General features: G+C 39.0%; 1 long non-coding RNA gene across 1 annotated transcript in view; it reads right to left on the minus strand.

Moving 5' to 3' along the window:
• Positions 1-367: 367 nt before the first annotated feature.
• The window catches only part of LOC136050509 (uncharacterized), a 35,793-nt gene continuing 18,195 nt past the window's right edge, over positions 368-17,965 (minus strand). The window contains exons 2-3 of the long non-coding RNA XR_010622394.1: positions 5,288-5,390; positions 368-446 (exon numbers count right to left, since the gene is read on the minus strand). This is a non-coding gene — a long non-coding RNA (uncharacterized LOC136050509). The remainder of the gene's footprint in view (positions 447-5,287; positions 5,391-17,965) is intronic.

Raw genomic sequence — 17,965 nt, forward strand, 5'->3', positions numbered from 1 at the left:
AAGTATGAAGGCCTTAAATACTCTAAGCTTCTCATCTTGTTATAGCATCATCTGTATCAACCACAGCTCACACGTTTACCAAGTATATTGAGTTCTTGGGGAAAAAAAAACCACAAACTTTAATCTTTTACTCAAAGAGTTCAACTTCGACTGCAGTATGCTTCTGAAGTATCTTACTGCAGTTAAAATATTCTAGCAATTCAGAGGTAGAAAGGCCTAATTGCTTAAAAGCAACACTAAATCTGAGCTTTTTCATACAGCACAGTTGAATGCACTTAAAGCACAGACAAAAGGAAATCCCTTAGGGTCAGCTGAAGCCCCCTAGTTTCTTTTCCCATCCAAAAGAAAGCATGGTAACCATTCTTACCTTCAGAAAAACCCTAAGAATGCACAATATACATCTTCATAAGCCTCAAAGACAATCAGGCTTTCAGGTCTTGCTAATTCTAGAACAGCAAAAAAGAAATAATATTTAGGCATTTTTTTCCACAAACAGCACAGACTAAAGTTGAAAAAACATCATAGAATAATAGTTGTTGACCTTCCTTAAAAAATTAAAGTTATCAGATAGCCTGCTTTGTACTGATCACTTCTTGTTCTCCACATATGGTGGAAAGTTAACACTGATCACGCATTGAATAAAATAGGATATGCAAAAAATAACCCATGCCTCACTTCATTGTGAGATCACTAGCAGTATCCAATTGTTGATCCGTGTTGTATTTTTGGTAGGATGTATTTATTTAGCATAGCACTCTTCAAAAGTGAAAAATAAAGCATAAAGAACTGTTGAAGCAGAATTTAAAGTGCAATCACAAGTTTAGGACAGTTCTCTCCATGCTCTTCCTTATTTCACATCTTCAGTAACTCTTACACTTCATTCTCACTCTCCCTAACTTTGTATCCTTTTCTTCATGTATTTTTTCCTTCCAAAGAAAAGCCACTTTACTGTTTTCTTGTTTGGAGAGAGGAGAGAGAAAATAAGAAAAAAGAAAAGCATTGAGATAGTCATGCAGGTAAGTAAGAATCTACTGCACATTCTAAAAAGGACACGGCACTTCCAGGAAATTGCAAAACTGAGTTCAGTACCGTAACACGATGAAAAATTACAGCAGCAACAGCAGAGAAGCAAGGTCCCAGGCTGCAGCAAGCAAGGACCTACTCAAACATAACAGCCATAAACACCAAAATAAAAGAAAGAAATTGCTTACCCTTAGAAGGCCTTAGGTACACGGACCTCCAGCAGGATCCCCTTGCCTCCACTGCCAACCCTTAAATGAGGTCTGGAAAGGGGTGGATCCTGGCTCCACCAGTTTCCATCACTCAGGTACATTGCATGCAGCTGTGCTCCCACGGGTTGGCCCTGCCTTCTCACCAGGTGCTCAATCACTGGTTCAGGCCATGACTTAGCATTTCTGGTACATTCTTTCTAGTAAAAGGAGAAAAGGTTTCCAAGTATGTTTTACAATGTACAGAGATTTCTCTAGTACCTGCTTTTTTTTCTCTCAAAACAACAGCCACACTTAATAAGCAACCTCAGCACTAAAAGAGCTCTAAGGTTACCCAGTCCAACCATCCACTTCCCACCAACACTGCCCACTAAACCACATCCCTAAGGAGTACATCTACATGCTATACTGGAAATGGAAAAATTGTGCAGAACTGGGAACTAATTTACACCACTTTTGATTTCACTCTGCACACTCCTTACTGTGCACGTGCCTTTGAAACGCACAAAATAGAGCAAGCTCTACTCAAGCAAATAACACATTTGGAACAAACTCACAAAACCCATGTTCAAATCTTTCATGCTTCTACCAGAGAACACAAACTATAGGGCCAACCAAAGACAAAAACGAGGGCATAAAAACAAACACGTACCACCACCAATTTCTTACTGTAACAAAAACGACACCAACAAATAAAATTAGCAGATGACCGCAGGAACTTTACCCCACGTATCCCTAAGAGTTCCACCTTTGCCTCCTCTTCTGAATTCAACTAATCTCTCCTTGCTCTTTCCAGTCTGAGGTCCCTATCTGCTAACCACCTGTGTCTCCAGAGCAGGTTGGCTAATTAGGCTGCCACAGCTATTAGTCGCCAGGCAACATCGAGCACTAGCTTTTACACATCTCTCTATTTACTCATTTATCCCTTTCTCTTTAGGAAGATCAGAAAGTCAGCATGCTACAGACATGAACAGAAGGAAGCACCTCAAATAAGAGAGCACATTTCTCACACTTAATTCATATCACATTTATGAATATTCATAAGAGGTACATAGCCAAGAAGAAGAACAATATTCTGAGGATAAGTAACAAATGCAGCTGCTGATTAGCTGTGCAAAAGCACACATGAAAACTGTCACAGCTTTAACTGATTGCAAGAAAGGGTGTTCCATGCATCTCAAAAGCTGTTCTTAAAGCAATGTGATAAATACCCAGGGATATTTCTATTTGGCAGAATGAGTCCTAAAACGCCTAACAATACAAAATACCATCCACGGTCACTATAAAAGCATCATGAAGATAAAAGACATCAAGTGTCGCACAAGTAGTCTTAAGGGATTGAAAAAAAATATGCACAAACATTTCTAAATGCAGTTCAGCTGACCTAACAAGGAAGAACAGGAAAGGCTCAGTACTCTGACAACTTTTCTCACAAAGCAGAGCTGTCACACTTCATGTTAAAGATACTTCATTAATGCTTATGTGAACATGTAACAGCCATGTCAATTTTGCCGGAGAGCAAAAGACCCTAAGTGAGTACAGAAACAAAGAAGTCTTTGGAGCTGTGTTTGCATCTAGTAGAATTAAGGAACCCTATGAACATTAAGGCTAATGGAAACCCCAGAACGATAGCGTGGTCAGAAAGCCAGCCCTAAGGAAGGAGAATTCTGCTGAATTAGCCTCCTGACTTTGATAGCTGAAAGGAAAAACATAAGTGATGGCTCAAACAAGAGGTGGTTGTTAATCACTGAAGGTTTCTTAAATCTTTGGAGTGTTTTCCTTTTTTTTTTTTTTTTTTTTTAATGTGTGCGTCACTGCTTCCAAGTTTGTAATCAAGAGCTTAATTCTTTGCTGCGCATTCCATTTGTATTCTTGCATTTACTTACATGTTTGAATTTGCCTGGTGCTGCATAGCCCAGTAGTAGCTCCAGCAAGCTATGTTGCTTCTCCAGAAGACAATAATATCCAGAAAAGTAAGATTCCATAAAGAACCTGCAGAATATCCCATCAAACTAGATTCACAGATTCATAGATACATTAGGTTGGAAAGGACCTACAAGGTCATCTAGTCCAACCATCCTCCTATCACCATCCCTACCCACTGAACTACTAAATCAAATCCCTTAGCAACTAGGTGCTCTGAAGACTGCTATTATCAAGACACACATCACAGGTAAAGCATCTTCTGGTATATAATTCACTTACATACAAGTAGAGGAAGAGATGGTTTACACAATATAAAGGAATTCAAACGTTATCTGATATTGACAAAAACAGAAACTAGGTTTACCTGCCTGTGAGCTTAATAAGAAAATATGATTTTTTTTTTCAGGTTGACCCAGCAACCTGAACAGGATTTCAAGGAGCATTTGCATACTCTATAATCTCTAACTCTTAAGACTGTATTGGCAGTGCTGCATGTGTTGATTTATAGAGCTGCATGGCTACTAGCAGCTGTACCTGATTACGTGCCAATTAATACTGGAGCTTTCTCAGGGTTAATATGGATGTTTTCCTTCTTCTACTGTTCATTTTTATCTGACTTAAAAAAAAAAAATCAACAAATTATCTACACGTGTTCTCTCTGTGTTAATGCAGGCATTTATTATGGTTATTAAGCTGCTTAAATCCCAGAGAACGTTGACAGATCTTACCATTTCAGACAGGGAATTTGTAAGAAACATTTAGGAAACCATTTGTAGAAGCTGAATGTCTCATCTCCAAACTATGTGCCCTCAGAAGCAGCAGGCTTACCAATTTAGTCTCATTCACCAATGTGCTACGCAGAATACCTACCTGCCTTTCTGGTTCCCTGTAACAATACCTATCCTGGTGAACACTGATAATGACAGAGGAATACAAATAAACAGATGTGGAACCAAATCCAGAGACCAGAGGGAGGCTTTTAAAGGTGGATCAACTTGGGAGGTCTAGAACGTTCCCTAGGCCGCACAAGGCAGCCATTGTTGAGGTACCCACCGATGAACATGGTTGTGTATGCTGGTGGTCCCACATGGGATTTTGACAAGGAAATCTGCAACTACTATTCTTAAATATACTTCTCAGATGTCAAACACTTCCTATTACTTTCTTTCCCAGCCTCTCTGGTTCCTTGAGTTTTGTCACAGAAGTTGCATCCCTTGGCAGAGTAGGACAACGTGGCAAGCCAAAGGGTTGGACACCCAGTGATCTATCATGTTGGCATTCATGTCTGTGCTTAGAGCAAAACATAACAAAACCCTTGGCTGTGATTTTCAAAGGTTCCTAAAAAGGCTTATTATCATGAGTTGTCTTAGCTTAAGTCAGTCTGTTTTTGAAAACTCTCCTTCTTGGCCTTAATATATTTTGTGTAAATACTGTATAAATGTTCTGGGAATTAACACGCTTCTCTTCATACTGACTGCATGATACAAGAAGAAACATCACCTAAAATAACCATCTATTTAAAATTGTAAACAATTTATTCTCAGCCAGCTGGCTTGTGAGATGAACTTCTCTGTATCTGAAAGCACACCTTTCTCCATTTCCTTACTATTGTGATTTTAATGGTCTATTTTTGCAACACTCCTTTACCTGGGAGCAATCTGTGGCTCTCATAAGCCACCAGACCTATGCAATATGGCCTTACACTGCACACAGTACAGTTTAACATTCATATTGATTAGAGCACAATTCTATGAAGTAGGACATAAACTTTTACCAATCTTTGAAACCATTTTGCTACAGGGAAGGAATCTGCATTGCTTTAACACAATTGATGTTTTTTTTTCTTTGTTTGTTTGTTTCTTATGACTTGCCATTTATGTAATGACACCTGATTCTGTTTTACAAAATCACTGAAAAATGAATTGATTTTGTGTGTGTGTGTGTTTGTGTTTTCAAATGTTTCTTATCTTGTTTAAGTTTTGAAACCTAGCTCTGTGCCACTGATTGGTTTCAGGCTATCATTTCCTCTTTATCCATCTGGTTGAGCCTAGTAAGGCAGGAATGAAGAAAGGGAGATGCTGGTTTCCTCTTACACACAGTGGAATTGTTTATGTGGGCAACAAAAAAATCACCTGAGTCAAATTTTTGGTCCTGCTGTTGTCATCAGATTTTGGCAGAGCAGCATTTTCTCTTTGAGTCATGTAAATCCATCCATCACTCACTGTCTTCTGACACCTGTAAAAAGGCAGAGTACAAGATATATACATCAGGATGCAATACACAATCTGCAGGAGAATCTCCAGATGAAGTTATTTTGAAACACTTCCAGCAATGTTTAAATGTTCTTGTTCACTACAAACGTTTGAGATGCTACATACATCACCGAACTTCAATAGGAATAATATACAGAATAGGTTAGTAAAAGAGAGAATGGGAAAAATGAATTTCAGATATAACTACTTCTGGTTGCTCTTCCACTGTTTTCTTCAAGAAACAGTTTTTCATTGCCATAAAATTGCAGGAGGAAAATGAACATATCTCATTTCAAACATTTTGTAAGAAAATAGTAAAGTTTTGGTATTTGGTCTTCCCCATTAACACAGAGCTCCCTTGCAACTCTTGGGCTTATTTTACACATATGCAGAATGTGTTTTCTGTTAATCTCTTGGATATTAAGCCATGTTCCAGCTATAAATCTATGGTTCAGGATCCAAGCAGAGAAACACAAGGGCTGAACTTAATACAGACATAAAATATTTGTTCTCACTTCTGACACACCATTGGCCAGCTGTTTCCAAATGTGATATTAGTCAATGACATGTAGAAAATACTCTGACTACACAATTCAAAATTGATAACCCCTTGCTCTACAAATGAATATATTAGTGTTGTTAATAATCACTTGATATTAATGCAAAGCTGTGCTGTCATCTGCAGCAGAACAATAGCTAATGGAGTTATACATGGCCATTACAATACAAGGGTGCCTGAAGCCTTATGCTGACAGTAGGTAAAGCAAGCACCGGGTTTAATGCATTTAACTGAGTTAAAAATATATATGTATATATCAAACCTGTAATTTAATATGTGCATGTTCTTCACTGTGAACAGTCTGGGCTTCAGGGCATCAGACAGTTTATTCAAGATTACTCTTATGGATAATAGCCCTTTATGATCTCCAAAATAGGCTTATTCATTATATTGCTTTGCGCTAACAGGATTTCTGCCCCATAAAGTGTTTATCTGTGGGGGTGTCCCTGAACCATGAAAACTATAAACTGATGTGAGAGTGATTTCAGAATCACAAAGCAAATATGAAAAGAATACACTTTGTTCTGATACAGTCCCTTGATCAAAGGAAAGATTTTTTCAGGCATGAATGAATGACTGGGATCTGAGGGGAAAAAAGACCCATTCAGAATTATTAACCTGATTTTCAGCTTGATTTCTAATCCAAAATGAAAATAAATAGTCATCATCTCATAAACCCATGAACTCAGTTATCTAAGTAAGGCAACAGAAGTTTACCCTAGCTGAAAATTATGCCAGTTGTATTTATCTAAACCTGTAGCCTACCAGAAATCTGTTCCGCGTTACTGAATAAGAATGCCCTGACGTGCTAAGGGCATCCAAGCACTCCAGTTGGATCATGTCCAGCAATTAATGAACAGAGCCTTGGTCAGAGCAGGCCAAATACTAATTAAGATTCCAATATATATGGTCTTCTTTTTGCTTCCCTTCTGTTTTAAAGCTCAAAACCTTAGCCCATAAGGATTTTGCCTCCTTACTCTGTGATTGTCACTTATGTTCTACGTTTCTTCAGTTAATCTGTCAAATAAGCTGCTTTCTGGAGCTATACTAACAGTTTTTTGTGCAAAATATTGAAAAAAAATCGAATGGGCCACAACTACATAGGAAACAGTACATTTATTAAGCATATTTACCACCACAATCTTTTTGCCAGTGGCTTTTTCCTATGCAGCTGTACAGAACTCAAACTTTTTCTTAAATATTGACTTATTTCTCTAGTTATCCCGTTGCCTAGTTTTATTCTAAAATAATAGTATATTTTCCTGGCAATACATTTCCCCAAACTCTTCCTAATTGCCCAACAGATCAATGCTAAAAAGTTTGCTTTCCTCATTACGGCTCTAACTGATCATTTGTTTATTCAGAAAAAGAAAAAAAAACAACAACAAACAACTACACAACAAAGTTTGGTCTCACTAGCAAGTGAGGTTGTAAAATATTGGGTCTTTTGAAATTATGGCTGGAATATGAAATGGCTCAGGAAATAAAATTATTTTGGAAAAAGATCCTTGCAGTCAAAGGTTTTGTTCTCTCTGAAACTGCTGAGTTCTGTTTAGGAAGTGAGCTTAAAAGATGCTGCCTCATGTCAAGTGAATATTGCATTATTTGGCTTGAGGGACCAAAGCAAAGCATTTGCCCCATTACAGTACCAACTGGTAAAACTCTTCAGCCTGCACAGAGCAACTGCATTTCATACAGGTCACTTCGACAACATGGTGATGCAGTGTCTCTGACAAAACAAATCACAATTACAATTGTTATCATTATTTACAAATAACATTAATAATTATTATTACAAATAAACAATTGTTTCACAACTGTTCTTCAAAAAGAATTTAATTTTCATTTCCAAAACATAGAACCACATTGTTTCAGGTTAAAGTCCTGATGATTTTTTTTTAATTTGTCATGTTTTAGTGTGTATTTATTTTCAAATATAATCGTTGTACACACTAAAAGAAGTTTCACATTGTTATATTTATCTACCTTTCATGAAGGATATGTGACCAGAGAAGAAAGCACTGTCTTCACGTGGCATCCATACTGCCATGAGAGACTGTTCAGTCAGTGCTTGGAGCTGCCTAATCTGCTGATTAAATTTCTCGCTAATAAAAATGATACATATGAAAACATGGTTAAACCCTATGCTCAGGAAATCCAGGAAGATTTTATGGAGCATCTTGGTGCTATAAACACCCAGAGAAAGCAGAGGAGAGGCAATAGTGGTGATGTCCCTCAAGTCTGTCACTCCAAGTAGCTCAGTAAAAGAAGGTGGGCTTTCTTACTTGTGTAGTAAAAAAAAAGCCCACAGCGCACCAAAATAGCAGAACCTGCTGTTCTGATGGGTCAAAGTGTGACCCAAATTGGTCAGTGATGGCTCTGGAGAGGATGGGGTGACCTGAGGTGGGATGGTGGCAGCTATCATCTGTCAGGCTGGGGGCTCCTGTGGCGAGGCCTCCTCGCCCTTCCCAACATGGCGGCTCCCCTTCCCTCCCTCAGCCATCCCAGCTCCAACGCCTGTCAGCCCCATCCGCTCAGAGGGCAGAGCAATCCACCTCAGGCAGCTCAGGCACAGGTGATGGCTGTTGTGAGGGCCCTTCCCCTGCAGAGAGGGGAAGGGGGCTCAGCATCACCTCCAGCCTTCATCCTAATATCCTCCAAAATGCTCTTCGTTGTCACCGCTGCCCTGAATTGGGAATTTGCAATGCTTGGCCACTGCAAGTGCCAAGTCCTAGGTTATTTTTATCTTTATTTAAATACCGCCTCAACATTTCATTTCTAACCTTCCTGATGTGTTGGTGCCTATTACTCTTTTATTAGCTTTCCCACTCTGCTTCTGAGCCATCTCCAGCAGCGTGCTAAGCACTCCAAAATGAATTTACCTTCTCCCACTGTAGTATTGCTGTTGCCGGCAACAGCCTCATCATTTACTCTGCACTAAAACATAGGAAAGGTTCAGCCCTTGGGTAAGCTTTCTGGCTCCTCACTCTAATAACTAGTGCCACTAACACAATAAAATTTTATATTATTTTTATTGGATCCCTCCTAGAAACTTACAGGAGGAGCACTGGCTTGCAGAGCGGCTGTGTGAAGCTGCAGACAGAATCACATCTGTTGCCTTTTGCCACAAATTGTTCTGTGTTGTCCCCTGCTGACAACAAAATTTAACATACTGTCACTGCGCATCACATTTGTAATAAAATCATTGTTGAACATTATGCCCTTCTACCTCTTTTTTTTTTTTTTTTAATAATAAACTGACTTTACATCCTCTACAACTCCCTTCTTATTCTCCAAAATAGATTTTCCTTCTGGCCCTGTCATTCCCTGGAGCTGGGCCAGCTCCAAAAGTTTGATACTGCCTTTCACAGCAGTCCTGGGAGTGAAAAAAACAATACATGTGAGTTGGGAAAATGTCGGTAAGAATCTACCACTCCTACTAAATCAAGAGATATTTAGCACTGTATTTCTATTATTGTTTTTTTAAACCTAGTAAGTGTTGCTTACTAACAAAGAGAAATAAGCTTTTAGTCCAGATCCAGATAGAGAATTAAAGAGAAAAGCTGTGTTTCCTAGTTGCAGAAAGTCACCAGCAGCCTTTAATTTCCAAGCTGAGGCAATGCCCTGCTTTTGCTGCAGCCTTGCATGCTCAGCGTATGGCCTGGGTCATAGCAGCCACTGTATCCTTTGGGGTGCTGGACAAACCAGCTGCTAATTGCTGATTAACACAAAAACCAAGGAGTCTAAGACCACACAGTCAGGCAAAGACATACTTATTTTGCTCATTTTCCAAGCTGAGGGAACCTGAATGCCTGCAACACATGGATGCTAGGACTAGAGGACCGCAATGTCAGCAGGAGGTGTTTTGGTGCTGTGCTGGGAAAGGCATTTGGCTCCCTCCAACTGCATCCAGCTTCAGGATGGCTTGGGGCTGTGGCTGTACATTGCTCAAAACAAAACTGTCACCTTCTGCCATCCTCATGGCGAAGCACTGATGAACCACTGAAATATGTGGGTATGGTGCCAAGCTGGGAATGTAGCCGAAACACACAGCAAAGAGGGAAAGCCAATGGGATTATGAGTGAAAATCACATCCACAAGAAAAGTGACAAGGGCGGTCGCAAGCCTTTTAAGGGGCTCTATCTTATTTGCATTTTCTTATGCTGCTTAGAAAACTTAATGAAGTTTAGCTTCTGACATTAAGATAAACCAGCTCTGGGATGGTGCTGTCAGTTGTACTAATTAAAAGTCAGCCTCCAAATGCTTAGAGCTTGTCTATGCTTGAAAATACAGTTTGAGGTAGTGAATAACTTCAAAATGTAGTTGTTATTCCAAATAAATCTTTAAATCAATGTATTTATTTTGGAATAATAGCGTCTTTAAGCCTCACTCGAATGGAAATGGGACAGTTGCTTCTTTCCTTTCATGGGGCATAGGAGACAATTGAGGGGTGCCCATTGCGAAGCATATCTATGCACAGACAAACCTTCATATGGCTGCAGGACAGCAGCATGTCTATTCTGTATACTTCCCTTTGCACATTGCTTTGCCAGCTGAACTGGAGCTGTAAGCAACAGCTGATACATTTCATCAAACAAAGTGCTAAACTAAATTGATACAGATTACAGTGATTAAATTTTTAAGGACCTGCAAGGCTGCTGTTAAAGTATAAGGCCTGAATGCAAAATCTTAAAGCTGTAATAAAATACTTCTAAAAAATACAAAGTAGTTCTTAAATACTTCATGAACAAGCAAGTTAAGAATAGAGCTAATGTCTGAACACGTAGGATCATCTTTATGCACATAGGAATATAATTATCAACTAGTTTAAGAAACAGCTAGAAAATTAGCACTAGGAAATATAACAAATTCCAATTACCATCAAATATGTTTTTGAAGTTAAATTCCAAGAACTCACACAATACCCAAGGCCTTTGGAAACATCAGAATATCTGAAAAGCACAAAACAAAGCTCCCTTTCTTCCTCCCATTCACATGCTGCTGTGCCAGCTGCAGGTTTCAGGCAATGCTTTCCTGATGCTTGCTAGGACAGAAACAGTCACTACAAACCATCTGTATTGGGGAAATACATCTAGGACAAGGGCTAGAAAAGACATGTTAGAGCAACATAACATGAACAACTTGGTTCTTTGTCTAATTTGGACAATATGCACGAGGCAGAAAGATGCTGTTTGAAAGGGAAGGCTGTCCCCACTCAAAAAATAATGAACGTGTGGAAAAATGACTGGCATTTTTGGTGCTCTTCTTCAGTTTGTTTTGTTGGGGTCTCATGGGGTGTAGCTTTGGGATGGCCCTTTGGTTTCTGGCCTCTCCAGTTAGGGAAAGACAGTGAGATTAGGAGTTTTATTCAGAATCTTAAATGAAGAATCATTACTTGTGCAAAGGAAGGGAGAATGGCACTTACCCATTATCAGCACAGATTTTGGAGAACATTGAGGGAAAATGGCAAGTGGAGAGTCGTATCTAATAAAAAGTGCTCTTCGTGTGAAAACAAACATTTTTACAGTCCTTGCAAGGTTGCTTGACTGTGCCTGTGTAATATGGAAGAAAAAAAAAACAAAAACAAGTAGCGTTTTCGCTGTTATACAAGGTAGAGAAAATTAGGATTGCAGTGTAGAGGGGAATAGACTACTCTCTACAAACTTGCAGTCGGAGTCCTCCAACATTTCTCATTAAAGGTCTGCAGTGGGTTCCTACCAAGCAGTCAGCTGATGATTCAAACACTGCCACCTAACTACTACACAAATGGAAACCTCCATTCTGGAGGAGATGCTGGTAACACAAAGCTACCCTCCATTCCTTATGGGAGGAATATAAAAGGAAATATACAATATTAATAAATAAAATGCAGCTACAGAATGTTCTCAAAATTGTTTAGTGGGAGGAGAAATGCTACATACTATTACACACAGGCAAACACAGGACTCCTACACACAAGTATCTATATGAAAACATATATACACAGAACAGGACCACACAATCACTTTCCAGCCTTCCCTGAAGGAAAATACAGCGTGAAATTAGTAGTGGTCATCCAGCTGGGATGAGGTGATCCTCCTGCTGGTGTCTTGAATTGAAACACTTGGCAGTGACAACGTGCCACTGCTGGAAACCACAAACAAGTCAAAGCAAATAAACAATCCTAAAATTAGGTTTAAATCAGAGGGGAAAAAACAAAAATCAAACATCATTTGAAAGCCTAATAAAATTGGCTGGAGTCTACGAGAGTGCTTAGAAGTTCAGTGATTCTCTGCTGAACTTCAGAAATTGAGAGAAACAGAAATAGTCTTAGATGAAGCAATAAATAATGGACACTTACAACACATAATTTGCATTTGAATTAACTAGGCTGGCTAAATTAATTCATCCATTATGAAAGAGGAATTTAACTGTCTATATTTTCAGGTTCCCTACTGTGCTAAGTTTAATGGGCATTGAGGCAGAGACCACTGGCTCTGTACAAGTTGCCAGTAAATTGGTTACTTCCTAGCTATTATCTAGTTTTACTCTCGTGTTTTGGAAGCTTAACACCGATGATAAGAATTGTTCCCTGGCCTTGTCTCCTCTCCACTGTTTGCACTCATGATGATGTACAGCTACAATTTTTCTTTTATACGATATGGGGGAATGGGAGAATTCAGCCAAAGGTTTTGTCAGAAACATTTTTCCAGAACTCCATCCCCAGAAGGATTAAATCATATAAGATAAGTTTATTTTGTATTAAATATCAATTTAAAAGACTAGGAAGGTTGAGGGGTGATTCCTTTACTATATTATTTGAATTGCTCCCTTGAGACAATTTCAAGCTATCTTAAAATAGATGGTTGACACAGCGTATGATAATATGTTATTATATAGCCTATAGCATCAAGAGCTGTCTGGAGAAAGACAAACTTTCTTGGTGACTTACAGAGTAGCATATATATTCTGTTGCTCTTAAAGCGCAGACATTTCATTTTCAACTGAAAACAAGTTATATTTTCATGAACTGTACCTTTATGTTTTTCTCTTTCTTGAAACTTGTGCAAATTTTCAGTCACATTTAACAGAGATCTTACAGCGTACACCTGGAGGTTTAAGCCAGGTTATTTGTTTGTTTTGCAATATTGGTGCATACGTTTATTATTCAGATGGTAAATTATATAGGGAATGTAACACCCTGCAAGACGGATCACCTCTACACTTGAGTGCCAATCCCTTGTGTTCTGCAGAGCCCTTTACACAATCAGGGTTGGAAAAGCATATTTGAATTTGCTGGAGTAGATCAGGAGCAAAGATTCAAAGGAAGGAAGATCACTCTTCGGATGATCTCAGAGGGGAACAGGGAACACACCACTGCATTTCTCCAGGTCACCCACAAATGCTGATTTCTCCTACATGAGATGCAAACTCAGCTCATGCAACAAGGCTACAGCACTTCCCTCCCTCCAGCCTTTTCTGCGTGTGCTTCCATCACTGTCACCTCACAGCAGCTGAAAAATGCCATAAACAATTGAAGACAGGGTAATGAAATACTACTATCTCCTGTCTGTAAACAGTGGCAGAGGCAGAAACCAATTGCACAATTCTAGCCATGTTTGGTGTCACATCCCTCTGCCCGTGCTGCTTAAGGAAAGACACACCATACCAAACAGAACTCTGGCAGCAGGCTTCCTAAGGGACAAGCCACACTATGGACTGAGGGATGGGATTGAAGCAGCACTTCAGTGGGAGCATGGCTCACCAGCAAACCTATTTAGCTGACTGACATTCTTCACTGGTGTCTGGAGAAAACTTGTTCTGGAAACAGGCATAAGCAAGTGATGGACAGCTGTCCAGCAGCACTTACATTTGCTAGCAAGGCTTTCAACACGTTTTCAGCAGTCACACTGAGGCTTATACCAGGTATCTCAATTCTTGCAGCTGGGTTAGAACAGGATGAATTTTGGCAGAAGAGCAACATTATCCCAGAACAGCTAAGCTAGAACAAAAGTCAAGTATGTAGCCTGTGCTTTGCTGAGCTTTGTGCCCCACTCTCTGGTCTACTGGTGCCACAATTTTCCAGCGGGGTAGTGGATGTGTTGTGGAAAGCTCTGGCACCGAGAGCAAACAGAAACAGTAGTGTTCTCATTAGACAGCCACAACAAAACAAGCACGGGGAAAAAACAAAAGCTACAAAAAAAAAACACACTACAAAAGCTGCCCAGAATGCTTCCCTTCTTCCTCATCCACTGATTTATCCCCAGAAAGCAAACCTCGTTGCAGCAGAAAACCGCACTTCAACAGAAAATCCAAAAGGTTTGTCTCCTCCCTGTGCTCTTGTGATACTGAGAAGGCAGCACTAAGCTTTGTGACAGCCTGCCCCTGCTGCTCTGTCACTTCAGTACCAATCATGATAGTAGGTATATTTTATTTATCATTAAACATCACAACCAAAATGTGTTGTTGCATTCTTCATGATCTAAATCTATTTACAGGGGAAAAAAAAACAAGTTTCTTCTCTTGATTTTAGTTCCAGTGGAGATTAAAATACTTCCATGTCAAGAGTGAACTTTAACATTGGAACAGGATTGGGCTTAAAATATTGATTTTCTTATTAGCAGAAGGTTACACCAGAAAGCATTCCCATGGCACAGAGCAAAGGTGTGCTGACACTGCCTATAACAGCTAATGCCCCGGAGCTTTACCGAAGAACTTTTAAAAGCATTCACTAGATGAGCAGCATAGAAATTACCTGGCTAAATATAATTAACCTACCTGAAGTGACTGGCAAACCAATTGTGAACTCTGGTTGCACTTGGGTAGAAAACAACTGGAGTGGATTGCTGCTAAAGGGCACAATGCCTTTCCAGCCAGAGGCTGCTGGTGATGAAAAGGGAGTTTAGACATCATAGCTAAAAGTCTACGGTTCATTTGTTTTTTTCCTGTGAGATGTTACAAATCAGAAAGGGTTTTCAGGAAGCATTCTGAAGTACTGGGCAATTCAGCACCAAATGTAAGGAAGAATAAAACTATCTCACAAACCCTAAGGATAGGCATTCTTCAAGATTCATGAAACGATCTGTATTTTCAAAGATTCAATAGATAATGTATATGAAATATTATTTATGCATTACTTTAGCCTTCAAATTGAGGGAAAATGCTGCATTTCATAAGCTAGTGTGGATAAGGTAGACTGCTTCTGTATCAGAAACATTTCACTTTGAACAGAAAATTCTGTATCTCTGAAAAGGTCATTTATCTAGGATGAGTGACAGGTGCCATAAACTTACTCGATGTCACTTGCATGTCAGTTCAGCTCAACTGAACACAAAGCAAATCAATCAGCCCAGTCAAGTATAATTACCTGCTGGAGCAGGATACATCGTTTTGCATTAATTATTATTAACAATGCCACAGGAGCACTAAGTCCAATGACACATTTGAGGTCATACAGAGCTCCTTCTATCAAGTGCTTCCTTCTCTGGGAGTTTACAACATGATCATTACAATAAAAATAATTATTTTATTCTTTGTACTGTGATGGTAATTATGTTCCAGTTATTAATGCAGGTTACTAGGTCTGATGCTAGATGCGCAGGACCAAATTTCAGTTGGAGGGGAAAACAGAAGTCTCAAGGGGATGTGTTTCAATGAGCTGGAACCTCGCATGTGCTCACAGGACTTGAATCTGGGGACATTTGCTCCTGTTTCTTTTCATTGCTTTGAAAACGGCAAATCCCTGGAGCTAGGCCATTGATTTCAAAGGCAAATTTTGCCAAATCACTATAGAATCCAGGCAAGTTTAATCCTTTCATGACAAACCTCCGATATACTTTTTAGTCTCTAAATGTCAGAGGCCTTTAAGGGACAAACAGGTGCACATCTCTCATTCAAACTGAATCCAGTTGGGCAGCAAAACTCATCTACCCTTGGAAAAACACTGAACATGATGTGGTTGCTGTGTTGTTGCTATTGTTTGTTTTGTAGAAAATCAGATATAATTCCCAACAAACTGATGTGTTACACTAAGTCTTAATGTCTTTTTAGATCTGGCATTTTCCCCTTCCGTACATTTTTTGGATTCATATAGCTTGTGGAGAACTGCAACATCTAGATATTTTAACCCAGATGTTTTTTAATCTGCTTGAAAAAAGGTAAATTACTGATGCTTGGTCAGTTGCACTTCAACACAGTTACATGTATGATGCTTACAGAACACAGAAAGAAGAATAAGGCTAAAGGCTGTAAAAGGATTGACAGCTATCAGCCAAAACCTATAGACAAATTAGGTTAGCATTTAGCCCATATATAACAACCAAAAACGAAGTCAGGAAGGTTGGAAGTAATTGATCACAACAGGAATATCTAGAGCATTCCTGTCCAGCTGAAGTGCCTACCAGCCTGCAGCACCATTATGTGGTTGCAGAGCAGTGGTGTTGTCACTTGCATTTTTTAACTTACTTGCAGAAGAGTTTTGGCTTTATAAAATTAAAAATAAATTATAATAATTAAAAAAAATCAATTAAAGGTAAGTCACAAGACTAGAAGCTTTATGTACCACAACTAGCAAACTAAGAAGGCTGATCTCATTGGACTCATTGCTAAACCAGCCAACAAATCTGACAGTACACACTGGACTACAATTTCCCTAATACCCTTCAAGAGCAATAGAAACCATGATTCTCAGAAGTTCTCTAGTGAAACTTGATGCGTGTTATTCAGCATAAGATGTGCCTAAAGAACAAAGAACTGATTCTGTATAATGCAGTGCACAATTTGTCTTGTTTCATAAGACTCCTGCCGAAGTCCCGGCTCTCAAGGTAGCATAGTCAAAATCAATTCACACCTCCATTCATCATGCCTCGGGGATGAATGGGTACAGACTGTCACATCCGTAAGAGCTACTTCTATTATACTCCAATCTCCCCCAAACAAGTATAATTCAATTGATTTTCTCTATGCCTCTGAGAAGGTTATAAGGAACAAAGCTGGACAAAATGGAGGTGAACAGCACCCTCCACACAGTGTTTGGAAAAGCTAGGACGGGGAGAAGCTGGAGATTTAATAGAGGATGCTCTTAGGTATGTGTGCCTGGAGGCTGGAGACTGCAGAGATCTCTATTCCTAAATCTTTGGTAACAGTAATGGCAGAGGAAAGTGCTTTTAGTTTTGCAGTTTCTTATCATTTATGAACACGGTGCTTTCACATACTTATTTTTTATCATTTAGTCAAAAAATGACCTAGTAGCCACAGGTTACAATACAAGAGATTTTATAGGAGTATCCTTGACATCAGACTGATGAAACTCAGGACTAGTATTCCAGTTTCCTTAATCTCCTTACTCTCATCCCTCATATCCTTGGGATAGGAAGAAAAGAAAAAATAAAAATGAAATATAATTAATTAATTAATTAATTAAAAACTCAACCCAAGCAAAAAAAAATGACAACAAAAAATAAAAGCTCTTGTTTTATGCTCTCCATGTGAAACTGACTTCTTCAGGTACCAGTTCCTTATCTTGCCCTGTTAGATGCTCTTTGACTACAAATAGTTCTTACTTGGCTCAGGATCCTTCTATTTTTTTTTTCATTTGTTTGATTTGAAACAATGGTCAACTTCTTTCTTTAATATATCTTTACCATCAGAACCTAATGGATTCACCAGAAAATTTCAAGCTATGGGAAAACATCCCTTTCAGTTATTTTTGTTTCTCCATCAGGAGATTCTAAATGAAAAATACCACTTTCAAGTCCATGCTTTGAAATGAAACATTTTAAATTTAGTACTGCTATTCTTTAGGGAAAAACAAAGGAAGAATCACAACATACACATCTTGCTCTACTGAATCATTTTGTTTCAGTGCTTAAATCTCAGCATTTTACTGTGTATGGGAAAAAACACCATTACTCTTATTTCTAAGAAGAGAGCCTGTCACCAGAATATGAATATATCCACGTATATCTAATTGACAGTGTGCATCTGTACTGCATGTTCCCAAATATTCTGCTCTTTCAGTC

Source organism: Cyrtonyx montezumae, unplaced genomic scaffold (assembly GCF_038088225.1).
Source record: "Cyrtonyx montezumae isolate F1298 unplaced genomic scaffold, pur_monq_1.0 scaffold_24, whole genome shotgun sequence".
Classification (NCBI taxonomy): Eukaryota; Metazoa; Chordata; class Aves; order Galliformes; family Odontophoridae; genus Cyrtonyx; species Cyrtonyx montezumae.